This window comes from Tursiops truncatus, chromosome 4 (assembly GCF_011762595.2).
Source record: "Tursiops truncatus isolate mTurTru1 chromosome 4, mTurTru1.mat.Y, whole genome shotgun sequence".
NCBI lineage: Eukaryota > Metazoa > Chordata > Mammalia > Artiodactyla > Delphinidae > Tursiops > Tursiops truncatus.
In genome coordinates, this window is record NC_047037.1 from 120,431,244 (window position 1) to 120,449,813 (window position 18,570).

The window sequence follows — 18,570 nt, forward strand, 5'->3', positions numbered from 1 at the left end:
CAAGAGTTGCCTCTTATAACAAAAGGCCTTTATCATCCTTATCACTTAGGAAATTCCAAGCTTTTTAGGAGCTTGGTTTTAGGAGACAGGAAGGGGACAAAAATCAAATATCTTTATCTAATACCACAGCTACATACCAAACCATCAAAATAGCTTATCACAAACAAAGTGAAACACTGAGCCACCAATAAGTGTACTTACACACACACACACACACACACACACACACACACACACACACACAATATACTGTTATAGCTCCTGACCAAGTATTCACAATTGTGTATTTCTTTTCCTCTGCTTTGTCTTGACCAAACTTTATTCAGGCTTCTCTTTCCCCACAGTTCCCTGAACTTTAGCTTGTCCCCATCCCTGAGTCAAATGCTAAGGTACAGAATATGCACTCCCCCTCAATCCCCAAATCAGCAGGCCCAGCAGACACATTTCCTGTCATACCTTTCAACAAAAAAAATTGCACACCGTGACCCTAGATAGTTAAGGTGCGTATTAAAAGGATGATTTCAATGAGCCCAGTCAGACTCTTACATCTTCCCATACGTAGAAGAGCACTAAATTCATTAACTTGAGATGTCTGGTTTTCTTTAACAGTAATCTTTTGATTAAAAAGATTAAAAAAAACTACCTGTTTTTGTTTTGTTTTGTTTTTTGTTCTCTTTGAGTGTGCAAAAACTCCTACATATTCTGGCTCTTCCCTTACCTCTTTGGAACAGTCCCTCCGAGCTATCTGAGAGGCTGTATCCCAGGCTTAAGTCCTCAGTATGTCCACCAAATTAAACATAATTCTCAGTTTTTAGTTTGTGCATTTTTTTCAGTCAACAGATTGCATCTATTATGTTATTTACACACTCCTTGTTTGTCCAACTTCCTCTTAAAAGTTTCTGCTAAGCTCTGCTTACCTCTCTCTATAAAAGAAAAGCCTTTCTGTGTTTGATTTTGAGGCACTTGCAGATTTCTGAGCTCCAAGGTTTCCCCCTATTGTATTAGTCTTTTTGAATAAGGTCTCTCCTTATCTACTCCTGGACTTGTTTTTATTTGAAGCAAAGTGTTAATAATACTACCGTTACATCAGTTGTCAATATCAGCATCAAGTTTACCTAGAAAAAAAGAAAAGAAGAAGTAAACAATTCTGTTATGAACTTGAGCAATGCAAAGCAGGTAATCTGGATAATTTTATGAATTTATAAAAGTGCTTTTTTAAAGTTGTTTTTTATAAACTAAGTTACAAAGGGAAAGAAAGGTAAAAACACACCATTTAAAAATTAACATTTGGCTACATACCAAGGAAAATTTTCTTAAAATTATAAATTACTTCATTTTTGTGAGCTCTTAAGTAAAATTATAGTATTTTTATTTCATTTGTATCTCATTTGTTTAAACCTAATTAGGCATCATACAGCTCAATCTTTAAAAATGAAAAAACAAAACTCAGCTACTTTAATTTTCATTAGAGAATAAAAATACGAACGCTTCACAAATTTGTCTGTCATCTTTGATCAGGGTCCATGCTAGTCTAGGTGTTTTCATTCCAATTTTACAATATGTACTCCCAAAACAAGCACCTGATCTTTTTTTTTAATAGGAGGCTGTCTGGAATCAATATACCCCATGTTTCAAGGGCTGTGTATATGAGAGGGCTATAGATCAAGGAGGGCTAGAGATTCTCCTCTTAAAAATAATAATTCTGGGCTTCCCTGGTGGCGCAGTGGTTGGGAGTCCACCTGCCGATGCAGGGGACATGGGTTCATGCCCCGGTCCGGGAAGATCCCACATGCCGCGGAGTGGCTGGGCCCATGAGCCATGGCCGCTGAGCCTGTGTGTCCAGAGCCTGTGCTCCGCAACGGGAGGTCCATGTACAGAAAAAAATAATAATAATAATAATAATTCTAAGCATTACCCCCATACAGCCATCACATTACAAAAAAGATTATTACTTATTTCATAAAAGATGAGATTTTGCCACTGAAGGTTTGTGTGGTGAAACAATATGGTGGAAGAGGATATTGACACTTCAGATGGATTTTAGTTGTGTAAATAGATTTAGCTACTTCATATGAGGTAATAATTCTTTGCTAACTAAGTTAATATTAGCAAGTTGATTATTTAAAAATTAAATATGTCAACTAAACAAATATATTTTCTGATAATAAGTGTTTATTGAAGGAAAACAGGAAATTTTAGACAAAACTTAAAAATACAAAGGCAATAAAAACTGTTACTGTTTTCTATTGTTTTGCTTTTATTAGTTTTTTGTTTAAAATAATTTTGTCCAAGCAAAAATGTTCCACTAGATGAGAACTCTATATTGTCACTTTCTGACTTAGTAAAATCATTGTGTATTATTTGTATCAAACCAATGATTTCATAATACCAGAAAAACTTGAATGCTCATTGCTGATGAACAAATAATTATAAAAACATTATATTCATTCATGTGTCTTTGATTCCACTGCACAGCTAAATAGAAAGCATAAACAATGAACAGAAAAGAAAGTTTTATAAACTTTACAAATGATCAGTTAATAAATTCAAGCATAAAACAAATACACCAAAAATCAACCTAATTACATAAATATTTCTCATATGGCAAGGCCAGTAATTTTCTCACTTTTTCTAAATGGACTTTATGTCATGTGGAACTTTTCCAGCTCATTTACATTCATGACCTCACCACTGCCAGTAATTCACATATTATTGCTAAATCAAATATTTATTTTATTTTAAAATTATAACCAGAAATAATTTAAGGAATAATATTTGTCTTGTGTTTTCTTTTCTTATTTTTCAAAACAACACTAGACATGTGAAAGACCACTGAAGCTTCTTAAATAAAAGTTAAATATGAAGTTAAACTCTCCAAAAATGTATTAGTGAGTCTGTGAAACGTTTATAGAAATCACACGTCTTGGTTTGACCTTCATTCTAAATTTCTAACTTAGTTTAACAATAGGAGCGACTCTTCTGCATGTGAAGTTATACTGTTATAAACCACCCGTATTTATATAAATTGTAAAATATGTAAAGATATATGCACACTTATTATCATTGCAGCATTATTTACAATAGCCAAGATATGGAAGCAAACCAAGTGTCTGGTGATGTGCTTTTATGTATTTCTAGTTGTCTGCAGTGAACATGTATTCCTTATAAAATTAGAAAGAAAACGATAAATGTCATTGAAAATGAAAAAAAATATATATATAAAGAAGTTAGGAGCCTATGAAAAGCCCCAAGAGAGACCCCTGGTGAATGAGGCAGGAAGTCTCCCAACTTCACTGCACATTCTCTGACAGGGAGAAGGATACTGACTATTTTTAAGAGCTTGAGGACGTAAGTTTAATAATTCTACTAATTACACCAACCAGTACAATTTATAAGCACCTTCTGTATACCAGATGAGTACTCATATTGACTCTAATTCACTAAATGAACCTGTGAATTAGGTGACCTTCTTCTTCTTCTTTTTCTTCTTATTACTGAATGTTATAGATAAGAGAAATAGAAACGGACTCAAATTGATCTTTTTACAATTTAACTTTGGAGAAAAAATACAGATGGTCAAGTAATAATGGAAAAAACAAAGGCTTTCAAACAGACAAACATGGGGTCAAATTCTATAACTATACGGCTTTCAGTATTCATTCCAAAATATTTATATAAGATAAGATGCAAATTGAAATGTGCTAAGATAACTAAGTATTTCCAGATTTGGTGATATGTCTCTAAAGCTTAGTCTGAAGTAGTATTCATGTAAATGAATCTTCAAAAAATACGTAAAGTGAAGGAATTTGCTTGTAGATGTAGATATATTACACTGTCACTTTTAAACTAAATTAAATGGTGCCTATTTTGTTCAGTTAATTCACTGGGTTATGTGGCTCAATCGGTTATCCCCAGTTAATTCAAGGAGTCCTACAGAAAGATACCATCTACCCTTCACTTTGCAGAGAAAACTTGAGTTTAAGCTGGCTCTCAGATTAGGAGATAGTAAACATGTATAAATAAAAGATAAAAGTTTTTTCATTTAACCTAAATTCTGGACTCAACAGTGTTCTCTCATGATGCCATAATGTCAGGATTAGCAATGAACTTGGTTTAACTAGGAGTTGTTTTCAAGTGTAAGTTAGACCCATAGTACTCAAAATATAGTCCATCATGAACATCAGCAACAGCTGGAACAGTATTAAAGCCTCAAAATTTCACATTAAAACTTATTAAAATTACTCCTCTCAAAATTACAGACTTGGAATTCACATTTTAACAAGATCCTCATGTCATTCATATACACACTGAAGTTTGAGAAGCCCCAGATTATGTGACCCTCATAAGGATGCTTTTAATGGAATCCTCTTATCAAATATGTAATTTGAAAAGAAAGTGCTTTAAAGTCTTTCCCAGTCCTAAACTCAATGGGATTCTCTGAAAAGATAAAGGAAGCAAGTCTTAAAGTTCCACCTCTCGTATCTGAGGGAAAGAATTGTGTAACTCATTTGTTTTTCTTTATTGGTATTTTGTCTAAAAATATCAAGTTAAAAAGTATAAAAGGAATTTTTCATTTTCTGTCATTTCCAAAGTGTAAATCAAATCTTGGGGACAGGCAACAAAAACCACTTAAATAACAGACAATCAGTTTAGTCAGATACACTTTGCCTTTAATATCAAAAATATAAATCAACTGACTTCTCTAACATGCAGTGAATTTCAAAATCAATGAATTTTTGTCAACATTGGTTCACAGTGAACCCTCTTACACCTCTTCCTTTTTCTCCATTCCCTATGCTATTATCCTGCTTCAAACCACAATCATTTATCACCTGAATTTCCACAATACTGTACTTCGTAACTAGTTTCTGAATTTTCACATTTGTTCCCTGGGATCCATTGTGGCTATTGTAGCCATTGCAAAATTTCTGAAGTAGAGAACAGATTGTTATCACTTTGCTTAAAACCTTTCCAGTGTTTTCATTTTTAGGAAGAAGTTCAAACTTTTTAATAGCCTACAGTGATTATCCCTAGTGATCATAACCCTGTTCTACTTTCGCCTCCTTTCTGCATCCATCTCCTTGTGGTCCACACGCCACCCTCCAAGCATATTGAATTCTTGTCACTTTCCCAAGTATCTTCTCAGCTTTGGTTTTGAGTATTTAACACTTTCCTTTCCTCAGTCTATATATAGCACATAGTTTCATTGCTTCTCATCTTAAGTGCCACTTCAACTGGGGAGCCAGCCCATCCTAATATCACCAAAATACCTCTCCTGTGGATTCCTATAGTGCCCTGTACTTCTCTAACTTTGTACATATTATATTAAATAACTCAATTACTTACAGTAGTTTTTAAAGTATTATTTTAAACTTCTTACAGCAAATTACCTCTAAGAAATAAAACTGACATTTTTTGCTAAAAACTCATTTGATATAAGTGATTATATAAGGCAAAAAATAGAAATCAGCTAAACTACATTGATAGGAAATGAACAGGAATTTGGAGGCTGGATTAAACACCAAAAGAGGGCAAAATATAAAAATGAAAATAGCCTAAGAATCATTGTCTGGAGCTAGAATTTATGTGGAAATTTTCAAGGTGATCAAAATAACTGATATAGAACAATTCTTAATAAAGAATAAAGTTCTTGCTAAGTAATAATAAAAAAAATTAAATATTCACTTGTGAGTTTTGTGGAGCAAAAGACTTCTTTGTTTCAAAACTTCTAATATATGCTACATCCACTGATGAGAACTGTATTTTACAACTGGATTTGTGAGAGGCTAAGAGGAAACAGTTGTAAAAGTGAGATGTATAACTCAGCAGAAGGAACTTGGAAGCAGAAATGGGGACAAGAATTTAAGAAAGAACAGAAGAACAGAGTGTTAAGACATATCTTAGGAAACACAAATTTCATTAAATCTCAGAAAAACAGTATAATCTTAGCTGATAATCTGATTCAATCATAGCTGTATTCCCTAACAGGTTTGTTTTCAGTCGTAATTTTAGTTGACATTTAGTACCCTTTTTTTTGGATTCTGAAAACTGTACAACAAATACTGTAAAATAAATAGATGAGTAGATTCACATTTAAAGAGAATTTGATTTTTAAGAGAATGATTTATCCACAAACCCTATCATTCCTAAGACTAGTGACATCAAAATTTCCTTCCAGCTCAAAAAAAAAAAACCTCAAAATTTTGCCCATGAAAAATGAAAATGTATTTATCAAAGAAAAGATATCTAAGTTATTAATGGGCTTTGTTCTTGTAGTTCTGATATTATATGTGTCAGAGTTACCTAAAAGGTATAAATGACCACTAGAATTTAAGCTCCCACAGGGAAAGGATTTTGTAGCTTCCTCACTGCTATATCCTCTGCTAGGTGAATGCTAGGTGAAGTATAGTGATTTAATAAAAATTATTAAATGAATGTGTAAAGAATTAACCTTCCTAGCCTAACCAGTTGTAGATTTTTCATTAGATGATCACTAGGAGAAGTGGGAAAAAAAATTTGAGAAAACCTTCTAAAAGAACTGGGAAGGTTTCAGATAGAAGAAAAATAAAAATATAGAAATACAATGGAGAATATCCCTCCCTTTCCCTTTCTTTACATATGGATTATACCACAGTAGCTGACTTTGAAGTCTTTGAAGAAGGATAGGCACAAAGGAGATACTTAGAATGTGAGTCCTGGCACTGCTATGGGTAAAATTTTCAGTCAAAACCCAAATACATTGTGAAACTTAGATTTTTGGTGAGGATACCTCGCCTTGGGGACCTAGAGCAGTTAAATTTTAAAAATCCATTAAATGTATTTAATGTTAATGAACATTTGCAAGGTTGTGATTTTCTAGAATTCTCAATATCTATGTGTAATAAATAGAATTAATTGGGTTTTGATGTATTTAATTTTAATTAATGTTGAAAGAGTAAGGAGGAGAGTGCCAGCTATCTATATTTCGATAGGTGGGAACTAGACCAACTACATAATTTTTGGCACCAAGTACAAAATGTAAGTGCAGTCTTCTTTTTCAAAAATTATTAGGTATTTCAACGTATCAACAACAGAGCGTGAAAGCAAGTATGGGGCCCTTCTACGTGCAGCCTGTGACAGTGGTCCTGGTTGGGAGTAATGCTGAGTGCAATGGGATATGCTAAAGTAGTGATCTCTGCTTGTGTAAGTATCTTTGACACAAAGGCTATTTACATAAGAATCTAGCTGAATAATAGTTTAATATTATAATATTTTTTCTTCACATTAACTTCCTTTAATACTGAATCAACTGCATCTTTTCTCTTTGGAAATGAGAAAAATAGAGATACTTTAAACAGTATTAGATGACTTATCCTCTGATTGAAGTTTCCTTGAAGACCAAAACAATGAAGCAAAGATAATTAACGTTTACTAACCAATGCTGCAGCTACATAGACAAATTAATCCTAAAGTGAAATCTTCATTATCGTCATAAATTCATATGTAATTAATGAAATAATTAACAAAATGAAGTAACTTGTCAAAGGAGCACATAATCAGTAGGTGACTAATTAAGAATCAACACTCAAGATTTGTTTAATATGAGGAAAGAGAAGCTTCTCTGATTCTTTCTATAACAGATTATTCTAGGCTTCTCTCTCTTAAAACTTAATCCTTATCCATGAAGAGTTTGAAGTCAGGTATAGGAAGGAGAAAGCAAACCCACTAAAAGTAAATTTGAAAATGTATGCAATTGAGGAATACACAAATTGCCATGGAATCACAGAGATTTCTGTAAAGGTGGGTTTCCTGAGCTAGCATTCTTCTTACCTTCCTCAACTTTTAAAATCAATATATTAACCTGTTTTGTCCATTTTTCCTGTGTCCTGAGTCCTCTGGACTTTATTTCATTGTCTTACCTTCCTTGAGGATGTGGATTGTGTAGTATTTAAGAGCATGAGCTCAGGAGTCAGATTGCCAGACCTCAAATCATACCTCTATCACTCAACAGATATTTTATTTTGGGAAAGTCATTTGAATTCTCTGATTTGAGTTTCCTCATTACTAAAATATGGCTTAAAAGAATACCTACTCCAAAAGTTAAGTCGATAGAAAGTGCATCATTTAAGCATCCACCAAAATAATGAGTTCAATTAGTTATTATTTTCTATTATTGCTGCAGCTTTTTATTTCTTGTTTCATACTCTCATATCCCACCCCTATTTATCTTTTACTCATCAACTGGACTTGTTTTGATAAAATATAAATACGTTCATTCTATTTATCTACTTCAGTTCTTCAGGAACTCTCATTTGCTTTCATGATGAAATCCTAACGTTTTTGGAGAGCATACTAGGCCTTTCATCGTGAGGACCTAGGTTATATCTCTATTTTCATAACTTTCCACGAATGTACCATTTTCCAATCATTGCCTTTTCTCTCTACCTTTCAGATCCACTCGTGGTACTCCAGATTCTGGGCAAAATGAACTAACTTACATTCAGTTTTTTACATTTAACAATGCTGTCATTCTTTAAATTACCAATGCTGTCTCTCTCTATTCTGAGCCTCATACTTGCTGAATTCACACCGCTGCTTCCATTCTCTCTCCACTCAACTCCCTTTCCCCTGGTAAACTCAATGCTATCTCCTCCAGTCAGCTGTCCCAATCCAACCCCTCAACTGCTCCATTTCTTCTCTGTGTGTCTCCTGTGTGAAGCCTGGACTACCCCAAGTCATAGCATAAACCCACAGTCTATTAGGATTTCCAGTTTCCTTTTCTGATGCCTTAATTCACCATGTGTTATTTAAAGTCAGAGCTAGAGTCATTTCATTATTATGTGGTAGACTGAATATATCTATTAAGTCCTTAAAATTAATTTAGTTTATGTTTAATGTGGTGAGGTGGTGTTTTCCTTGAGTCCTGAAAAGACGTACTCCTGGTAAAAACATAAAACAAAACAAAACTCAGGAGAGCCAATCATTCAGAAGTTTAAGCCTGTGAAAATACATGGGTCACCCCCCCACCCCCGAAAATAGTGTTTCATATTCAGAAACCACAGTAGATAAGCACATATTACTATTCTTTTATGTGCTCATTTTGCAAAATCAAGCCCTACAATTGAATTTTGGTAAGATATGTATTAAAATTATATGACTGTGTGGAGGGGGAACATGGCATATTGGGAAAATTAAGTTTGCACTGCAAATGTGCTGTACTTGATTGGAGCTCTTGACATACAATGGACTGCCTACATAACCTTGAGCTACTTGGTTTATCTGATTACTGGTTTTCTCAGTTGCACTTTGAGAGAAGTGGCATTGTAAACTCCCAGCTCTCATAATGCCCAAAGTACTGTCTTTTATGGGCTGAATTGCCTCTCCCCAAAATTCATATGTTGAAGCCCTAATCCTCAATACCTCAGAATGTGACTGTATTTGGAGGTAGGTCTTCAAAGAGGTGATTAAGTTAGAATGAGGACTTTAGGGTGGACCCTAATCTAATTTGAATAGTGTCCTTCTAAGGAACGGAAATTTGGTCACACAAAGAGATACCAGGCCTGCATGTACACAGAGAAAAGACCATGTAAAGACACAACAAGAAGGTGACCATCTGCTAGCCAAGTAGAGAGGCCTCAGAAGAAATCAAATCTGCTGACACCTCTATTTTGGACTTGTAGCCTATAGAACTGTGAGGAAAATACATTTTGGTTGTTTAAGCCCCTAGTCTGTGGTATTTTGTTATGTCAGCCTTACCAAACAAATGCACTGGGTAAAGTAATCAATGTTGAGAGTCATGGCAGGCAGCATAAGGGCCCCCTGCAATAGATGTCTATACTCTACCCTTGGAACCTCATGAATATGTTGCCTCACATGGCAAAAGAGACTTTGTAGGTGTGATTAAGGGCAGGGTCCTGGTTGACCCAATCTTACTTCAGGAATCTTTAAAATTAGAGGACCTTTCCTGGCTTTGTCAGAGATGAGAGGAAAGAAGGGGAGATTTGATTCATGAGAGGGACTCAGCATGTTGTTACTTGCTTTGAAGATGGAAGAAGACAGCTGTGATTCAAGGATCAAAGGCAGCCTCTGGAAGCTGAGAGGTGACAGCTGACAGCCAGCCAGGAAGAGCTGATGTCAGGGAGGAAGAAAACTGTCCTCTACCTTTCTTGGTTCTTCTGGCTGGTCTACGAATTATATTGTCATGAGACAGATTAACAGGAGAAAATCAAATTTAATTTCATACTTACAGGGATCCCACATACATAAGAGGGTCAAAGACAGAAAAATTAAAATGAGATATACATGCCATCCAGAGATAAGGAATGGGATAGGGACCTGGGGCTTTCAAGGACAGGAAGGTCATTCCCAGGATAATAAGAGGAAGAACAGATGTTTGGTAATTAGATGTTTGCCCTGCCATACATATGGGGCCACCCAGATAAAATGTATCTCTGGGAATAACTTTTTTTCTGGGAAAAAGCCCCAATTTAAATTCTTCTAGTTAATTAAGGAAGTAGCAGTTTCTCTTGAGCTTGCATGGTCTTCATTGTCTTTAGCTCAAAATAACCCACATGCCACAAGTGGCACATCCTGAGGAAGTCTGTTCTGAACCCATACACTGATCTCAGACCTACAACCACAAGAAACTGAATCCAAATAAGGAGAAAGTGAACTCTCCCCTAGAGCTTCCAGAAAGGACCTCAGCCCTGACCACATCTTGATTTTAGTCCAGTGAGACCTATGTCAGACTTCTGACCTTCAGAACTGTAGGATAATAAATGTATCTTGCATTAAGCTACTGTTTATGGTAAATTTGTTACAGAGGCAATAGAAAACCAATAAATTGTTCTATTTCATCCAAAATCTTTGAAACAGGACTTCAGTATATTTATTTAATGGACATGTCCTGAAAGCTATGCATTTCCTTGAGTTTTTCCTTTTCAAATAAGAACTTTAACTGGCATATTTTACAGATTACTCCATGTGCTTGTCACACAGCCTTTCATCCACAAATAAGCTATATAATTCACCATTATCTTGTTGACAAGGCTATGATTCCTTTCACACATCATTGTTCATTAAAATAATATGTACCTGTACCTTTGTCCCATCCCACTTCAGAGTCCAACTGCTAACAAATTTATGGTCAATTAATTTCAGTGGATGAAGAGCTGTTGAAAACTATACATGCTTTTCACCTTTGTAATTCTTTTTTTTTTTTTTTTGTGGTACATGAGCCCCTCACTGTTGTGGCCTTTCCCGTTGTGGAGCACAGGCTCCGGACGCGCAGGCTCAGTGGCTATGGCTCACGGGCCCAGCCGCTCCTCGGCATGTGTGATCTTCCCGGACCGGGGCACGAACCCACGTCACCTGCATCGGCAGGCGGACTCTCAACCACTGCGCCACCAGGGAAGCCCTGTAATTCTTTTATTTTGTGAAATTTAGCAACTATAGACCAAGTACAATATACTATTTTAAAGCTCTATTTTCTAAAATTTACTTACAACAAAATTTAGACTTATGTGAAAACAGAAAGGCATTATTTTTAAAGATGAAAATTGTTTTTCAATTTACATATTTCAAATCTATAATTATTTCATTCTTTTTTACTTCAGTATTTCATTTTAAATACAAAGCACTTATATTACATGTTGACCTAATTTCTCCCTATTTTCAGTAATTTTCCAAACATATTTTCTGTTTTTAAGAGGAAAATTTTTCTGATAGTCATATAAAAAATATGTATGTTATCTATAAAATTACTGTGCTGCTTATCTACTATTATCCAGAAATATTTGTCTTAATTTTATTTGATAAAGGAAGAGATCATATTTATATGATTTTGATCAGAGTTTACTGACACTCTTTCTATTTAAGTTTAAAGCAGAACAAAAGCAATATTGATCCCTGTTAAGAGGTGAAGCCACTATGCACACAACACAGGTTTCAGTGCTGTAAAATTTTGAACTTGAAATGCAACACTCAATAACACTGTTTAACAGTGTTCTCCAGGGGAATTTTAACTACCTCGACAGCTGGTGGGTGACAAATATAGCTAAAAATAGACCAGAAAGGTTTCCTGGTTTCTGAGAGGTCAATTACATTGTCTAAACTAGAGAATTCAACAAGAAGAAATTATTCTAAATGTATGTTTCACAACCATGCAGGAATTGCTTGAAAGTGGGAAGGAATCAAAGAAATGAGATCATAGGTAAAAAAGATTTTAAATTCCATGGGTTTATGAAGTATAAAGCCATGTATTACATTTCAAGGAAATGCCTTTGGGGGAATAAAAAAAAAAGATAGGCAAAAGGAGACTAGGGAGGAAGTATTCACTGTAGTTTGAATAAAAGGTGAGATATCATAGGATATCAGCATATCAAAAGAGTAGGAAGAATTTTTATTTAAAAGTAAAAACAAAGTTTAAAACCATACTTGAAATGAACAGCAGAAATTTGCAACTAAAAAGGAAAGTGCCTCAGAATGAACTATTAAATCCTAGCAGGTGTCCATCTGTCCTCAGGAAGTTTCAATTTATGAAGTAGTCAGAAGTTTTTGAAGAAAAATCGTTTTTTACTTGGAATTTCCCCCTACTCCTAATTCCTTAAAATATAAAATGTCTAATAAAAATAAGCTTTTTTATTTTTTAGCTTGCAATCTTGGTTTTTCTCTTTTTAGAATAAGCACAGTACAGATCTTTAGAGATCTCAGTAGCTTTATGGTTATAAAATATTTCCTAAAAATATGTAAATGTGAAAGATATAATATGTTTATGGACACATACATATCATGTCATATTAAATCAATGTTAAAGTTTAGAAATTACAGAAGTAAAACCACTGAATCACTGTAGTAGTAATTAGTAAAAGTTTATCATGAACACACACACACACAAACAGTTTGCAAGCCAGGAGCACTCAAACCAAAACATGAATGGAGCTCAGTGGTATATTGTTTTATAGCAGCTTATATAGTGGGAAGGCAATGACTAAGTTACTCTTTGTAATGATTGGTTATAATATTAGAATTTTCTTAAATGATAGGGAATTGGTTACTGGTTACCTCATTTCAATTTTGGAAAACAGTTTTGAAACAGGAGGGAAAGGGGCAGGTCACAACCTTTAAAAGAATGACATAGCTGGAGAACATGACATAAACTGATTAGAACCAAATAGGTCCAAGATGGCAGACAAGTTGAATTCAACTAGACCCTGAGCCTCAGTATATGCTCATTGCAACACATCAGCAAGCTAAATGACACACCCACAGGTGGCATGACAGTTCCAAGGCCAACCATAAAGGTCAAAAAGTGGGTGGTGACTCAGTTCCTAGAAATCCCCACCCTTTCCTCCAAAAGAGCTGGAATACTACTCATTAGCCTATGAAATTACCCACCCCTATAAAAACTGACAACCCTATACCTTGGTGCCACTTTTGCCTTCTGAGATGGCCCATACTCTGTCTGTGGAGTGTGTTTCTCTCTAAATGAATCCACTTCTTATTTATCACTTTGTCTCTTACTGAATTCTTTCTGTGATGAGACATCAAGAACCTGAGCTTCATTAAGTCCTGAGACCAGGTGTGTGATCTCAGTCAAAAGAACGTGTGTTCGAGTCCCAATCTGGGTTTTGGCTGTGTTTGAGTCCTGGTGCGTGGGTTCAAGTCCCAGTCTGAGTTGCATGGTCTCAGTTTGAGTTTTGCTTATGATTTCCAGGGGCATAAGCAAGAAACCACCCAGGTCAAATTAGTTTTTCAAAATAAGCTAAATTAAACTTTGTTTGTGTGACTAACCTGATTTTGTCTGCTCAGAGAATTTTCAAGGCCAGTCTCTGCTTTTTTGTTTTAATTTTAACACTAAAAATAGAACAATAGACATGTATGTATATTTATATTTGTATGGGTGTATGTATATTATTATGAAACAAACTATGTTGCTCACCAACCGATTCTGCAAGGATTAAGTCATTGGTCACTGCAGTTGCTGGCCAAAAGTGTACCCTGAGGGGAGTTCAATATGAAAAACCGATGAGCCACTTGTACTTTGGAAAAACAGGTCCCACAGATAGTTTGATGTATATCTAAGGAAGAATTTTAATGAGCCCAGATTCTTACATCTTCCCATATACATAAAAAAGCACTAAAATCATGCATTGAGATATCTGTCCCTTGTGACCAGCAGCAACCATTTACCAACATGTACTCTTGTTACTGAAAGCAAGTTTGTGTGCCTGATGCACAGTGAGGCCAAACAAACCAAAACATCAGAGTTTGGAGCAGAGAAAGGTTTATTGCAGGGCCAAGCAAGGAGAGTGGGTGGCTCGTGCTCAAAAAAATCCAAACTCCTGGATGGTTTTGGGGGAGAAGTTTTTAAACGGGCAAAATTTGGGGTGAGGGCTGCAGGGTGTGGGATTTTCTTCTGATTGGTTGGTGGTGAGTTAACAGGGCAGTGCTCCAGGAATCTTGTGCTCAGCCTGAAGTCACCATCCCCAACCTGGGTGAGGGCCTTAGTTCCTGCAGAAGAACTCAAAGATATTGTTATGTATATCCCTTGAGGAGAAACCAGGACCCTGCCCCAAGGCTGCATTATTGTTTCTTCATTGCTCCTCCCTTGTTTCTTCATTCCCTCCCTTACCTGATTAGCAACTGCTTGAATCTGCCCTTTGGAACTCAGGAAAGGTCTAGGAGGCTGAATGAAGACTATTTCCTACAAACAAGAAACAGAGAACAAGGAAGGGATTTGTACCAGCAAGGGCCCCACAGGGTCCTGTTTCATTTCATGCTTGACTACATGTATTCCCTAGCCAAAATCATATGCAGACTGGCTTCTCCCCTACCTTCTCAGAGAAGTTCTCTCAGAGCTACTGAGAGACTGTTTCCTGGGCTACAGTCTTCAGTAAGACCCTGAATAAAACTTAACCTCACAGTTTTTATATTGTGTGTTTTTCTTTAAGTTGACATTATGTTGTTAGAACAAATTCTGCAGTGACCATCCATGTCACCTGATGTAATTACTGTTAAATACACAGTTACTCTGACCTAAAACATTTGGTGTAAAGCTATTTGAACGAGGGCTTATTTTGACTCTGCGGAGCATGCATAAAATTCCTTCTTCCTACAATTTTTCTACAAATCATCAGCCAAACTTCAAAATTTTTGATTAAAATATTAATTAATTTCATAAAAGAATATATCTTATTCTACTTTACTTTTTCATTTAAATCATACCTTTTAGTTTGTAGAAATACTGTACTTTTCTCCAGAGCCCTACTGCCTAGAGTAGAGTACCAGTTGCACCACTGAGATAAGAGGGAAGGGGGCAGGGCACAACCCTTAAAGAATGACACAACCTTTGAGAAAAATTGGATGGGACAAAACTGGTTAGAAGCAATTAGGTCCAAGATGGCAGAAGATTCAACTTCCTTATTATACGCTCATTGTAATACATTTGAATGCTAAGTGACACACCCACAGGTGGCATGACAGATCTGAGGATGACTATAAAAGGCCAAAAAGTGGGTGATGCCCCAATTCCTGGAAATTTCCTTCCCTTCCCCAAAATAGTTGGAATAATCCTCCCACTCATTAGCCTATGAAATTACCCAGCCCATAAAAACTAACCACCCCATATTTTGGTGCTGCTTGTGGGGGAGAAAAATTGTTTTCCTTCTACCTTTCTAGGTTCTTGGCTGAGACACCCCCTTTAATACACTAACAGGAGAAAAACAGAAAGTTTAATAACATGTATACCTCCTGTATACGTGGGAGAGACCCAGGAAAACAGAGTAACTCCCTAAAATGGCCCAAGGTACCATGTTAAATAACATCTCCAGCTAAAGACAAAAAGAAGATGTTGGGTGGGGGTGGGTGGGAAAGGCAGTTATCATAAGTTACCAGGAAAAGCACAGGCTACAAGGGTAATTTTATTACAGAAATTTAGGTCATTGCCTTCTTTATTGATAAGACTTTCTAGAGATTTAAATTCATCCTTCTCTTCCTAGTACAGAGAGGGAGACCCCCTTACAAATGGGGAGTTCTCTTATAAATGTAAATGTTTCTTACAAAATAGAAACTTCTACTCAGTTTTCAGATTTCCCCCGACCGCCGTGTCTTCAGTTTCTTTAAAATAAACAGCATAATTTAATCCTCATGCCAAAAAGACACATTTGGGGATGGCATATTTTGCTTTTCCTACAATGTAAATCCTTTCCCATCACCCTCAGCTCTTGGCAACCACTGATCTTCTGTCACTCTAGTTTTGCCTTTTCAAGATTTTAATATATATTCTTTCTTGTCAGAAAAAGAAAATTAACCCCTTTATTTTATTTTTTTAAGTTATGCAAATCATACTAAGGCTTATCTTTAATGAAAATTTTATCTACAGTCTGCAGATATCAGTATATTCACTAACAATTGTTGTTTTGAGAAATTAAAAATTTTTATGAAAGTTACATTATAAAAGGGAAAATAGTTGTTTTTTTAATGTGATTTATTACTAATTTTTAAAAGGTATTGTGACTGTCAAAGAACAAAATTATTCTTAAGTGTTACATGTTTCTTATTAAAATGAGACAGAATAAAATCTCAAATAGCTGGACTTTTTGTTACATTCCACTTGAACTACCTAAACATCTTTGTAGACTCGAAGAAATAAATGCACAACCTTCAAGCTCTGAGTTGAATTTATTAGGTGTCTGGGACACAGCCTCTCAGCTCGGAGGAACTGTTCCAAAGAGCTGGGGGGCAGGCAGTATATGTGTGCTTTTGGGCAAAGCGGTACGTGTAATCAAGCATACTTCTCTGTAGAAGGTTACTGCTAGTCATGAGGAACAGATATCTCAGTTAATGATTTTAGTGCTTTTCTAAGTATGGGAAGATGCAAGAATTCCAGTTCATAAAAAGTTCCTCTGAAGATATCTATCTGCCTGTTTTCCCAGAGCACAGAGTGCCTCATTCCTGACCTTCCCCCTTGAATTCCTTTCAGGGTGTCTGTAGGTCTGAAACTGCACTGGCTAATGATTCAATCCCTGTAGAACTGGATGAGGAGAACATTCTTTACTTTGTATCTTTTACTGAGCTGAAAGCAGAACGTCTGATAAATTCTTGATTTAATACAATGGCATTTTATCTCTCAGAATTTTGTGGAAACCTACAGGGAAGTGCTTCTCAAGTCTGAAATGCCTGATAAAATGGCAAGGATAGAAATATTAGAGTGAAAGCATGGAGTAATGAGCAAAAGTCAATTCTAAATATTTTTTTATGGTGAAGTAGGAGAACTTCACCCTAGAATCATAAGAATGTATTTTTTTTTAAAAGTCAGATATAAGGTTGGTTTTGAAAGACATAAACAGCATTTCCAAAATTGAGTCTTAAAAACTAAATTTTTATTCTGCATTAGATGGACAATTTTAATGAAAGAGGATTTATGTAAAAATAATGTGTTTAATAGAATGCTCACAGATACTGGGAATAATATATCAAAATTAAACATAATAAATACATGTAATATGTATTAAATTTTTACCCTGTTTCAAATAGCTTTTAAAGCACTTTCCAGATATTGATATATACGAACATCACACAAAAAAATTCTAAGCAGTAGATATCAGTAACAGCCCCAATTTGCATAAGGTGATAATGAGGTACAAATAGTTTAAACAAGTCGTCCATGATCAGATTAGTAAATTGGACATCCAGTGTTCGAAACCAGAGCCCTCACTCTTAACAACTGAGAAACAATATGAGAAGTCTTCATTGCATCCTGTATTATCAAAGAAAATACAAGGTTATTTATACCAGAAGTAGAGGACAAGCCCTCTTTTGAGGACTTATTTTCTGTGTATTATTTATTGCGATAAAGAGGCCAGTTGCTTTTTATTAATACTCCCTTACCCTTTTCCGTCTCAGAATGAATTACACCTATAAGATGCATATCGTCTCTGAAAAAGCATAGGCTCATATGAAAAATACTTTGTAATCATTTACTTTTTGATAGATGTTTGGAAAATAGCTTCAGAAATCTCCTTGCGGGCATAATGCTGAAACTTTAGTTATAAGTAGATTTGTACTTCTTAGAAAATGTCAGTAAATATTTCTGATTTATGCATAGATGATTTACCGGCCTGAAATGTTTGCTGTATCTAGGGAAATAATTTGTTCAGTGTTAAAATGGCAAAATGAGAAGAAAGTGAAGCTATCCTTCTGAATGGCTGTGAACATCTCTAATGGGTTTACTATAATGTGGTAATTCCTTACAAATATCTTCCTTTCATAAGAATTCTTATTAATAAGTATAGGATATCTGTGTGCCTGCAATACAGTTTAAAATAAGTTTGAGATTAGCAACTACTTATTTTAAATTATCATTTTGAAATGTCAATTTTGTTCAACTGTCTGGGCCCTCTACACTCTTTACCATACCCCATACTACTTCTATTCTAGGATATGACTGTATTTACATTTGAGAAGTGTGGACTTAGAGTAAAATGTTGAAGCCATGGCTTTCTGGTTTATTAAATATTTTTTTTTAATTAAGACATAACAAATTACTTGCATGCAAAATCTGCACTCAAATTATTGAACATCCATGCTGGA

At 35.3% G+C, this 18,570-nt stretch overlaps 1 non-coding gene across 1 annotated transcript; it reads right to left on the minus strand.

Moving 5' to 3' along the window:
* Positions 1 to 1,473: 1,473 nt before the first annotated feature.
* LOC117312319 (U6 spliceosomal RNA) lies at positions 1,474 to 1,580 on the minus strand. Its single transcript, XR_004526571.1, has one exon. It is a non-coding gene; the product is annotated as a U6 spliceosomal RNA (small nuclear RNA).
* Between the last annotated feature and the right edge of the window lie 16,990 nt (positions 1,581 to 18,570).